This window comes from Diabrotica undecimpunctata, unplaced genomic scaffold (assembly GCF_040954645.1).
Source record: "Diabrotica undecimpunctata isolate CICGRU unplaced genomic scaffold, icDiaUnde3 ctg00000568.1, whole genome shotgun sequence".
Taxonomy (NCBI): domain Eukaryota; kingdom Metazoa; phylum Arthropoda; class Insecta; order Coleoptera; family Chrysomelidae; genus Diabrotica; species Diabrotica undecimpunctata.
In genome coordinates, this window is record NW_027311885.1 from 4911490 (window position 1) to 4923057 (window position 11568).

At 31.4% G+C, this 11568-nt stretch overlaps 2 long non-coding RNA genes across 2 annotated transcripts; both read left to right on the forward strand.

Annotated features, from left to right (window-relative positions):
* The first annotated feature begins 78 nt into the window (after positions 1-78).
* On the forward strand, positions 79-1783 carry LOC140431125 (uncharacterized). The gene is made up of 3 exons (XR_011949613.1): positions 79-211; positions 753-866; positions 1180-1783. It is a non-coding gene; the product is annotated as an uncharacterized lncRNA (long non-coding RNA).
* A 6289-nt stretch (positions 1784-8072) lies between these two features.
* Positions 8073-8956, forward strand: LOC140431123 (uncharacterized). The gene is made up of 2 exons (XR_011949611.1): positions 8073-8403; positions 8458-8956. It is a non-coding gene; the product is annotated as an uncharacterized lncRNA (long non-coding RNA).
* Positions 8957-11568: the final 2612 nt, after the last annotated feature.

Genomic DNA, 11568 nt, shown 5'->3' on the forward strand with positions numbered 1-11568 from the left:
TTAAATCATAACCTCATATTATTCCTCATATGTCATACATACATTTCAATACATTTTTGCTGATTTTCAGCTAGAGTGTTTAAAATTTGTGAAATTATTAGTTATTCAATCTTTAGTTTGAACATTTTTGGATTATGGATATTTCAACGTTGAAAAAAAAGTTATCACTTGGGGCCAAAACAACGGGTACTAGAAAACAACTTGAAAGACGGTAAGTAAACGTATACATTTTGTTTCTGCTTTATAAGACTATACTATTTTGCTTTTTTTGTATATAGTTTATGGTTGTGGCAAGATAAAACTTGGGTGCTTCTCCATTAAATCTAAAGAAGACCGAAGTTCATAAAACGGCTATCTATTGGCTAATAATTGTAAAGCTTTCCCTAATAGTATGTATCTCATTTGCACCATTTTCCATTCAAACTTAACTACTACATACCAAACACAAATCATCAAATAACATGTATAGCTATCAGTTAAAGGGGTTGTTAAATTTTAACAGAAATTTGTGCAAATGGGCATTAATGTATGTAGCCTGGTCAAAGTTGACAATGCAGCCATGTAATATGTTTAGTAGTAAATAATCTCATTTGTTAATGTATAGAATTTTAAATGCCTTCATCTGATAAAGATTTTAATCTAAATTTGCCTCAAGTATGATTTCACTCATGGGACAAAATCTGTGAAACGAACTATAATATATAGTATATCTTTGTAATAGGACCCTTTGTAATAAAATATTTATTTTGTAGAACCCACAACCTCTGCTACTGAGATGATTGTGGATGAAGAGGAACCAATGTTATGCCAGACACCTGTTTCTGGTGTTGTTTTCACACCTTGTCATACACCAAAAAGTAGAAAAGGTTAGTGATTTTTAGGCTTTTTCGTTTTTTATTTCAATTTACCCATATTTTTAGTCATGTCTCAAGACCTAGTCAAGTCTCAAGACTGACCTTGAATAAAATTTGTGTGTAAACTAAACACAAATTTTATTCAAGGTTGGTCTTGTGATTTGATGAGTTCTTGAGACTCAACTATAAATACGGGCATTAGTCTATCCTATTCTTTAAATCTCCTATTATTTTTTTATATCTGTTTTCCTCTTTTTTATCCTGAATTCCCCTTCCTTATTGCAATTTAAAAACTTGTATTAATTTATGGTTGTTATTGTTTTAGATTTACATTCAAGAATAAGTCTGTTAAGATGCATTGGCAGCAAAAACTAGACCTAACACCTAGATCTAAAAAACTATATAAAATAGCCCAGCGTACAAGAATAATTGCTAAACGCTTAAATAAAGAATTGGTAATGATAAAGAAACAAATAAATATGGCAAAAAACCTAGCAAATTTTCCCGGTTTTCAGAATGTAAATTCAACATCATATAATTTCATTCTAAGTAATTGACATTACAAAAACTTTCACCAAAAGGAAGGAGCTTTACATTAGACGATAAAATTTTTGCCTTATCGGTTTTGAAACAAAGTCCAAAAGCATATAGAGTACTGTGAAAAGTATTTGCATTACCATCTAGACGGACTCTTGTCCAGTTATTAAGAAGAATACCCTTTAACACTGGAATAAATCAAACATTTTTTGATTTATTGAAGGGGATTGTAGATAAGATGCAGGATATTGATAAATAATATACAATAATATTTGATGAAATGGCCAAAAGCCCAAGAAATTAATTTGAAAGTGGTGGCAACTGTGTGTGATCAAGGAGGACCGAATTGTGCTGCTATTAAAGAGCTATATAGACAGACAGAAAAAAATATGTTGCAGACAAAAAAGATAACAAATCATTTGGATTCGAAATAAATGTACAAGAGGTGGTACCTATTTTTTGATTCTTCACATATGTTGAAATGTATAAGGAACAACTTTTTTAAGTACAATGTTTCTTTCTCATGGAGATATGGTCAGCAAATAGCCAGTTGGGATCATATCACAAAATTATATACAATGGAGGATCATGATAATGATTACAAAATGTGCAATAAACTCACTGAAGCGCATGTAAAAAATTTAAAAAAAAATGAAAGTTTCATTCGCAGCACAAATATTCAGTGGAAGAGTTGCTGCAGCAATGAAGATGTTAGCAACACACAGTAAGTATATACTACTATACCCTGGCCGCTGAAAACATGGAATCCAAGGTCGCATGATCACTTAATGCAGGCATCGACAGGCGCTCGAAACTAGACCTTATCGGAAACTGTTTACACCGTCATTATTTGTGTTATGATACTATAACTTAAATGTTTTATGTATCATGATTTGTGTTTCAGTTTCGCCGGCTGGTGAATTTTGTGAAAATGTTTAAAATTAATGTACATCAATAACCTCTAAAAAACGGTATAAATATATTATAGCAACATTGTTAGTTCGTTTTTGTTGAGCGGTGTAAACGTGGGAAAAGTGATAACATATTCATTCATTCATTTTGGCTTTACAACCCTGTGTGGGTCCTAGCCTCCCCAAGAATTTTTCTCCAGTCGTCCCTATCCATCGCCTTCCTCCGCCAAGCACGTATTTCCATATTTCTCATGTCTTCATCGATGTTATCTAGGAATCTTGTTCTGGGTCTTCCTCTTCTTCTTTGACCAATAGGTCTATCAACGAGCGTTTTTCTAGCTGGGTCGGTTTGCTCCATCCGCATTACATGGCCTACCCACCTCAGACGTCCTATCTTTATGTGTTTTACGATATCTGGTTCCTGGTATATCCTATAGAGTTCGAAGTTGTATCGTCTTCTCCAGACACCATTTTCATTTACCGCTCCATAGATGCGCCTTAGTATTTTTCTTTCGAAACATCCTAACATGTTTTCATTGCTTTTTGTTAAAGTCCAGGTTTCTGAACCATAAAGTGATAACATAGGAAGAGGAATATTTAAGAGTACATGCCATTCACATGATCATTCCATCTTTTCAGCGGCTCAACTATAGTAAAAGCAAGTCACTTAACGAAAAAATTAGGTATTAAAAGATAATTTACAATAAGTTATATCCTCCAATATTATATTTCCAGTAACATATGGTCTGAATTATTTTTAAAAGATTTGAATAGCTCCCTGTGTAAGCGTCAATTTTAAAATTTTTCAGGAAGCAAACAATAATCGTATTTAACAATTGTTTTTGAAAATATCAATTTTCTTTTTTTTTTGTTTTGCAGATTTTATGCATTTTCAATATTGTATTAAAAAGAAAATATTTTTAGAACTCTATAGGTTAGTGCATTAGAATTATTTTTTTATCATAAGACCACTGGTTAATAAATGGTGTTTGCAACATTCTTTTTATAAACATTAATAAAACATTCATTCTGTAAAAATGTGTTAATTTTGTACTTGTCTATTTTAGGTTCTGATATGCCAAAGGAAGCTCTTCACACTGCAGAGTTTATTTTATTTATGGACAAAGTTTTTGACAGTGTGATTGGAGCAAAAGTGTTACCGGAAGAGGGAAAACGACTAAGAGTAGCCGTTACTAATAGATCGGAACATGAACATTTTTGGACAGAAGCAATAAAAGTATTTGAAACATTCAAATTTATAAATAGTAATCGTCAGCCTCCTGAACTGGATTCACACTATCAAAGCTTTAAAATATTTGTGGAACAAATTGAATAAAGATGGATTTAAATTTTTAGCAATAAGAAATTTAAATCAAGATCATCTAGAGAACTTCTTTGGATCCATTAGGTCTCATGGTATTAGGAATATCAATCCATCTTGCTATTCTTTTAAATCATTGATAATAAATAATTATGAAGCATCACATTCGCCATCTGCAAATTGTGAAAATGATGGTTCAACTTCATTGTCAAATTTAAAAGCATTTTTAACAAAAACTCGTGAACCAGTTAGTGATGCTAAAAATATAATAATTCTAAATCAAATAAACACTTTTCCAAATTTAAATGACATTGACAAAGGTAAATTAACATATATATCTGGATATGTAGCAAAAAAATTATTAAAAAAAATCAAAAGATGTAAAATATGCAGGGCAGACCTAGTTGGAAAAAAAGATCTGAGTATAGCAGAATCTAGATTTATTGATGCAAGAACATATTGCTGCAATGCATTATTATATCCAAACTCTTCATATAATCAGTTAGTCATTAAATCAATACAGATTTTAATGGTAATTAATAATAATAAATATTAAAAGGAAAGACACCAAAAAGAACATATGCAGACAGTATAAAACAATTGGCGCAAAAAAAATATTTAAAGTTGATTTCATGTAATCGAATGAACTATCTTATATTAAAGTCGTCCCAGGAACGCAACTTACCAATATTGTCAATATCATTTTAAAAGTCTTCTACTCTAAAATGTATAATATTGGTCTGAATTGTCAATATGATTGAGTCAGATACACTTCTCCAAGAAATTAACGCACCACTTCAATAAATCAATTTCATTTGTAAACAGGCAAAGAATAAAAAATTAAAATTCTCCAGATTTATTTTACATTTTATTAGTAATTATAACAATTTGTCTAATCATCAGAAAATGTTGAAGTACAGGAGAAAAAAAAAATAAAACGGAAAATTCTAAATAAATAATGATAAGAAAAGTAAACTAAAATATGAAAAAAGTCTTAATAACGAGTGTATCCACCTCTACTACGTATAACAGCCTCACATCGTTGGCCTATATTTAAAATTAATTGCCGTATTTCATTTTGGTCTAGTTCTCTCCAAATCTGGATCAGCCTCTCTCCCACTTCCTGTAAGTTGTTTGGTTGGATCGGTGTCACTCTTAATCGCCTACCAAGGATATCCCAGAGATTTTCAATCGGATTTAAATCCGGACTAAGTGCTGGCCATTTCATAGTGTTAATTTCTACCTCTTCTAGATAATTTCTGACGATCTTTGCAGCGTGAGGTCTGGCATTATCTTGAATTAGTAAGAAATTTTCACCGATATAAGGAGCGAATGGTACTACATGTGGCTCCAGGATCTCCAATATGTACCTTTCAGCTGTAACAGTTCCATTTTGTATGACCACTAGGTCCGTACGTGCGGTCAAAGAAATACCACCCCACGCCATAACGGATCCTCCACCAAAAAATGTGGTGTGTGAGAAGTTACACTGAGCATATCGTTCGTTGGGTCGTCGCAACACACGAACACGTCTGTCGTTATTGTACAAACAAAATCGGGATTCATCAGTAAATAGCACTCGTTCCCAGTCAGCATCTAACCAATTAACGTGTTCTCTGGCAAAATGTAGTCTCCTCCTTTGATGCTCTGCAGTTAATAGAGGACTTCGGGAGGCAATCCTAGGTGTTAAGTTGTATTCCCTAAGTCGCTGGTGAACACTTTCAGTACTAATTTGTATAGCATGCACGTCTCAAAGCTGAATTTGTAGACTTCGGTGTGTTACAAATCGTTGCTGAAGAGCAGAAATTCTTAAAAATCGATCTTGAATAGGGGTAGTTACCTGGTTTCGTCCTTGCCTCCTTGCCCTAGTCTGCGAGTATGATCCCCTGTTTCGAGGAATCTTTCTAACACCCGTGAGACGGATGTGTGGGACACACTAAACCGACGACCAATTCTTCGGTAACTCCAACTTTCTTCTAACAGTATCACTGCTTGGACACGTTCATCTCGGGTTAAATTACGTGATTGACGCTCCATAATAAACATAATTAACAATAATCAATAATTAAACAGTAGCCGAATAAAATTCATGAGTTTTTGGAAATTAGTATATTTATAGAATTAGTACATTTTTTGCTCCTTTTTGTTTTGTTGCAAAAAAAACTATAGCGATCAAACACAGTCAATAAATATAGAGTGTACGAATAGCATATACAAGGGCTTGCAAAATATAACATTACAATGGAAATTTTTATTAATGCTAATAAAATATTTTAATATTTTAAAGTGGTGCGTTACTTTCTTGGAGAACTGTAAAATTAAATTATTAGAAAAATTTTTTCACTAAGTAACAAAAACAAAATTTGTATTTTGAGAACGATTTCCGAAGTGGAAATTGAAACGTTAATAAACTTCTTTTTAACTTTATTGTGGCTTATTTCCCAACAAAATATTAATTAGTATTTCAAGTCACACAAGATTAATTTTTCTATTATAAAATAACAGTGGTTTATTTGTGAGCCTAGATATATGAACTCCCTTACTCCTTCGAAAGTATATTTTCCAACCATTAGATCTTCAGGTTTTTCTACTTGATTATTATTTTTGACCTTCATATACTCTTCATGTATATCATATATCTATTAGTGTTAACATGTAGTCCCTTTCTTTCTGCTGCTGCTTCCAATGCTGTGAACGATTGAACCAGGTCCACCCTTCTTCTTGTTATGATATCAAGGTCGTCTGCATATGCTAGTATTTGTATACTCCCATTAATAATGGTCACTCTTGTTGTTATTCCGGATTCTCTAATAGCTTTCACTAAGAACAATCTTGAATACATGGCATGATAGGCTATCTCTCTGTCAACCTATTTGTGTCTGGAAAGTTCTTGATATTCCGTTCTGCACTATAACCTTACACTCAACTGTTGAGAGGGTTGCTTTCAGCAACCTCACTAAGTGTATTGGGATATTAAATTCTACCATGGCTTTGTATAGTGCGTTTCAGTCTACATTTTCATAGGCACATCTAAAATATACATACAAATGATAAGTATCAATTCCATAATCATATGTTTTTTCTAAAGCTTGTCTTAAAAGGAATATTTGATGGATATTTTCCTGAAACCCACACTGATATTTTCCTATTATGCTTTCACAATATCGCGACAGTCGATTGTAAAGAATGTAGGTCACATTTAGCAGGGTAATGCATCTCTACTTATCACAAACTGTTTAGTTCATTTTCTTGTGTATAGGTACAATTATACCTACGTTCCAGTATTCAGGTAGTTTCACCTGCCTCCATATCAGTTTTACTAGTCTACGTATACTATAGGTCAGATTTTTTGTGCCATGTTTTAAAAGTTAAGATGGTATGCCAACTAATCCAGGAGCTTTGTTTTCTTTCAGTTTTTGTATTGCTTTGATGACTTTTTCCTCTGTTAGGATATTATCTTTCTCTCTTTCATCTTCCATTTCTTCTAGCTGTATTTCTGCTTCTTGCAACCTCATCTCACTAATTTGAGCTAGTATGAGATAAATGAGATAAATTAAAATCATGAGCTATGTAAATTCATGATATGTTATTCAGTTATAGAATTTTATTATTAAATGATCAAAGTATATTATATCAATGTAATAAATATATTTTATATCTATTTTATCAGAAACAGCAAATAAATACACATATATTTAGAAAAAAAAATTGTATAATTTTTTTATATGTCCTTTTCCTTATAGCCACATTTGACAGAAGAAATAATAAAAACTTATATATTTTGCAACTTAAGAATATTATTAATATACTCACATTTCCAGTTTGTCTTGTTGCAAATAATTTATGAGTATTACTTACAAGCTTAATAAGTTATGATATTTTATTTTAATAATATTATATAGTCAGTGATTTGGCAATATCTCTATTTGCTTTTTCATGAGTTTTGTAGGAGAGACGCAAAACTTTTTTAGGGTCACCTCCGGTTTTTATATGTAAGTTTGGACTTGTTTTATAGTAAATTCTATGACTTTACTACAAAACAAGTCAAAAAAATATCATATGAAAACAGGAGGTGACTCTAAATAAAGTTTTTCGTCTCCCTACAAAACTTATGAAAAAGCAGATAGGTATTATCACATCACTCACGATATATGAGATTATTCCATTGGAAAATAATAAAATATTTTGAATTTCCCACTAAATTTTAATTAGTACCGAAATGACCCACCAGAAGCGCTAAAGGGATAAAGTTAATACTTGACCATTTGAATTTCCCGCCAAATGGTGATTAGTATTGGGCGCGTTCAGCAGACGGAGCAGCTACCGCTCCGCTACTTCCGAATCCATCGGTTAGCGCTGGACCAAATGTCATAAGTCAAAACCTGCTGGATTCCGCTACCGCTACCTTATCTGTCAATGTCAAATAATTTGTCATTTTAAAATTAAATATTTTTGTTCTTTGTTTACGTTTGTCAGTAGATTGCCAATTTAGCTTGACTTTTAAATATTATTTAACTTTACGTCACATTCATATAATAGGAATATAGAAAGGAATGACATAATTAGAGTATTAGTGGAAGAACTTGCGGACGAGGAAAATATTATCCAGCTAATTGGAAATGTTGTGGATCAGTTGACACAAAATGAAGAATTAGAGCTAAATAATGTTGAGAGAGCTCAAGTGCCTCCTAATCAAAATTTTTATGAGGAAACCATTCACCAATAATATATGGGAGATCTTTTTGTAAAGCATTTTCGCATGAGTAGGGAATGTGATGAAGTAGGTTTTAGTAAAGATTATTAGTTCTTTGAAAACTACATATAAATATTTTAGGTAATTACTCAGCAACTAGGAAATTTAGGAGTTATACCCATTTCAATTCAATACCCTACAATTCCTTTAGATAAAAAGTGGAACATCTATTAATGTGGTGAAAAGGCAAATAGAATGATGATACTTGTATATATTTTGGTTCATTAATATTTATGTTATATTTACAAACTTTTCTTATTTGGCTTATAAACACACTTTCCTCTGTAAAATAATTAATTTTAATAAAACAAAAGCTACTAAAAATATATCATTTTATTTACAACATTTTACAAGTTTTATTTACAGTGCTATAAATGTAGTTAATACAATAAACTGATTTGGAAGAAGAATATATGAATAGTATGATTACAAAAAAAAAAAATAACATATACAGTCACAAAATAAGATAACAAATCAATTCAGAAAAAGTCACAAGGTATAATGGTATTAAGTTATCTAATGCATGCAGATAATGTAACACTAAACACAATACAAAAGCTGAAGTCGAAAGTATTACAAAGTTGGATCAGAATTATCACTTTTGAAGGGGAAAACTGATAGATTAAAAATTTGGAGCTTCTTTGAAGAGTTAGCTAATAGAAGAGTTCTGGGAGTAAAGCTGTTATAAGAGTAATTGAATCTATGAAAAGAATATAAAAAGTTTGCACATACCTAGTTGCAATATTGGAGAATAATAAACAAATATTTTGGAGAGAAGTTTGAAGCAGGTGCACAGGCTGTTGATAATTTTAAATAGAACTATTAAGTCTCTTTGATTTCTATATACCTCAAGAGAAGTTCAGTATACATTCTAATGCAACATATTCACAGTATACATGCATCTATACAATGGCATGACAGAAAATTGGACAGTCTTAAGTTTCAGTTTAGATGCAATGTAATAGGGGACAAAACTGTAGACCAGTAAATGAAAAGGGATCTAACCATGGAGAAGGAGATCAAATAGCAGAGATGTAAGAAAAATCTTTGATGGTTCTCTTCACAAATCCAAGTAGCTTCATAGATTTCTGTATTGTTGTGGAAATGTGTGATTTATAGTTAGAGTCAAGGTTCACACCTAGATCCTTGGTTTCAAAAGTAGAATATATGGTTAAATTGTGTTTACTATATTCGAATATTATTGGGGGATGAGGAAGGTGCAAATGAAAACTATGACATTTTGACGCATCCAAATACCATTTTGTGTGCTCCACTTAGAGGCGATCAATATCCTTTTGCAGACTTCGGCCTGGCATTTGTTTATTTTAAAGCATTTTAAATCGTTAGTAAATATATAGTAAATTTTCACTTACTTGGAAACAACATATTAGATAGTTGACAATTAGATTAAACATTACACACAATTACCATCTAAATAAGGAAAGCTATATAGTGCCTGAAAGAAAGACTTTGATATGTAAGTAATAAAACCATCAACGAATTGAAACAATAATTACATCTATAGGCATGATAACAACAGAACTAAAAAACCAGAAACAGAGAGGAATAACACCAGCTTTCAGAACAAACAATTACTTAAGCAAATATAATAAGCACCAGAGCCAACATAAAAAAACATTTATACAGTGGGGTATAACAAACTTAATCAAAAACCCAACATACAATATTACATCTGTTAAACCGGTAGAACCTTAAACAAATGTATACCAGAACACAAAAGAGCTTTCAACAACAAAAAACAGACTCTACATGCACACTTCACCTTTTATATCATAATAATTCGTTTAGTGAACAATTTCAAATCCTTATATTAAGAAATTTATGAACCCTCACACTGCACCATAGTGAAAAAAAAGGACCCTTCTGGCTGTATATCTTTTTAACTCTATATACACACAAAATTAAAATCTAAGTATATATCTACACATTTCTTTAAAAAAAACCTTAATTTGTGTTAGTTAGAGGTGAGAATCACTATATGATTCACGCAGCCTTGTTGACTGATATCGTATATTACAGCAGTGTGCATCACATGCCGATTCACACAAAAACAAGTCCATATGATTCATGCGACCGTGTTTATCAATGTAATATCGTTTATTACAATTATATGTCCATTTCCACGATATAGGCCATTTTACAGAAAAATACAATTTTGCTCTAAATGAATATTATTTATTTCCAACTGTTAGCCCGTAGGTGTTTGTTGATTTCACTGTGTACTCTGTGCAATTCTTTATACTGTGAAAATGAGTTAAAAAAAAAACAAGAGAAACTAAATAGTGTAATGAAAACAATATTTTTTTAATATATAAAGTTTTTGTTAATTTCTTATTAAAATAACAATGTATTTAAATAATAGTTTTCGTTAAAAAATAAATATATAATAGTTGACTTAAGTAGTTTTTATCAGTAACCCACTTTTCAGGCTGTGAGAATCAAACATTGGTTCACATATTTCAGAGGCCAAATATAGTTTCTGTTGCTTACAGCCGTCTACGTTTAAACTGCATTAATGATACTTTGATATGAGAGACCACAATTGCTTCTCAGAGCTTTCATAATTTGTGATGTGTGAGCATTACAAATGCGTGTGTATTCGATATTTGATTCTCGCGGCTGTAAAATCGTATTACCCGTGTATCACATTATGCTTCTCATGGCAGTGAGATGTATTAAAATATACAGATATAATTCTGAATGACCAATTTGAGACATACAGCTTTCCCCTCCTTTATTTGTTCAGAGACTATAAAGTGTAAAGCAGACATTTGTTTGTCAATTGAGAAAGACAAAATGCTGCAATAGCTGTAGTGGGAAGAAATTATAATAAAAGTTATAGAGATGTAGAAAACAAAAGTTTTCAGAGTTTTCTTTTTAGATAACATTAACTATAAGTAATGATCAATTTCGACGTAAACATTTTTAATAGCTAATATATGAAGTGAAAAGAAAGTATGAACAAAACATGAAGGAATGGAACCAAACATTTTTGTTATTAGGAAACAGCTGGAAAGGAATTAGAAATCCAATCAAGAAATACCTCTAAACAAGTTAAATAAATTCAATGGATATGTCCATATAATAAAGTAATATATGGCTGGAAGTAAAAACGTAAAAACAAAACAAACAAACACCTAACCCTCAATTTTAGTACAGAAATGTCATGAA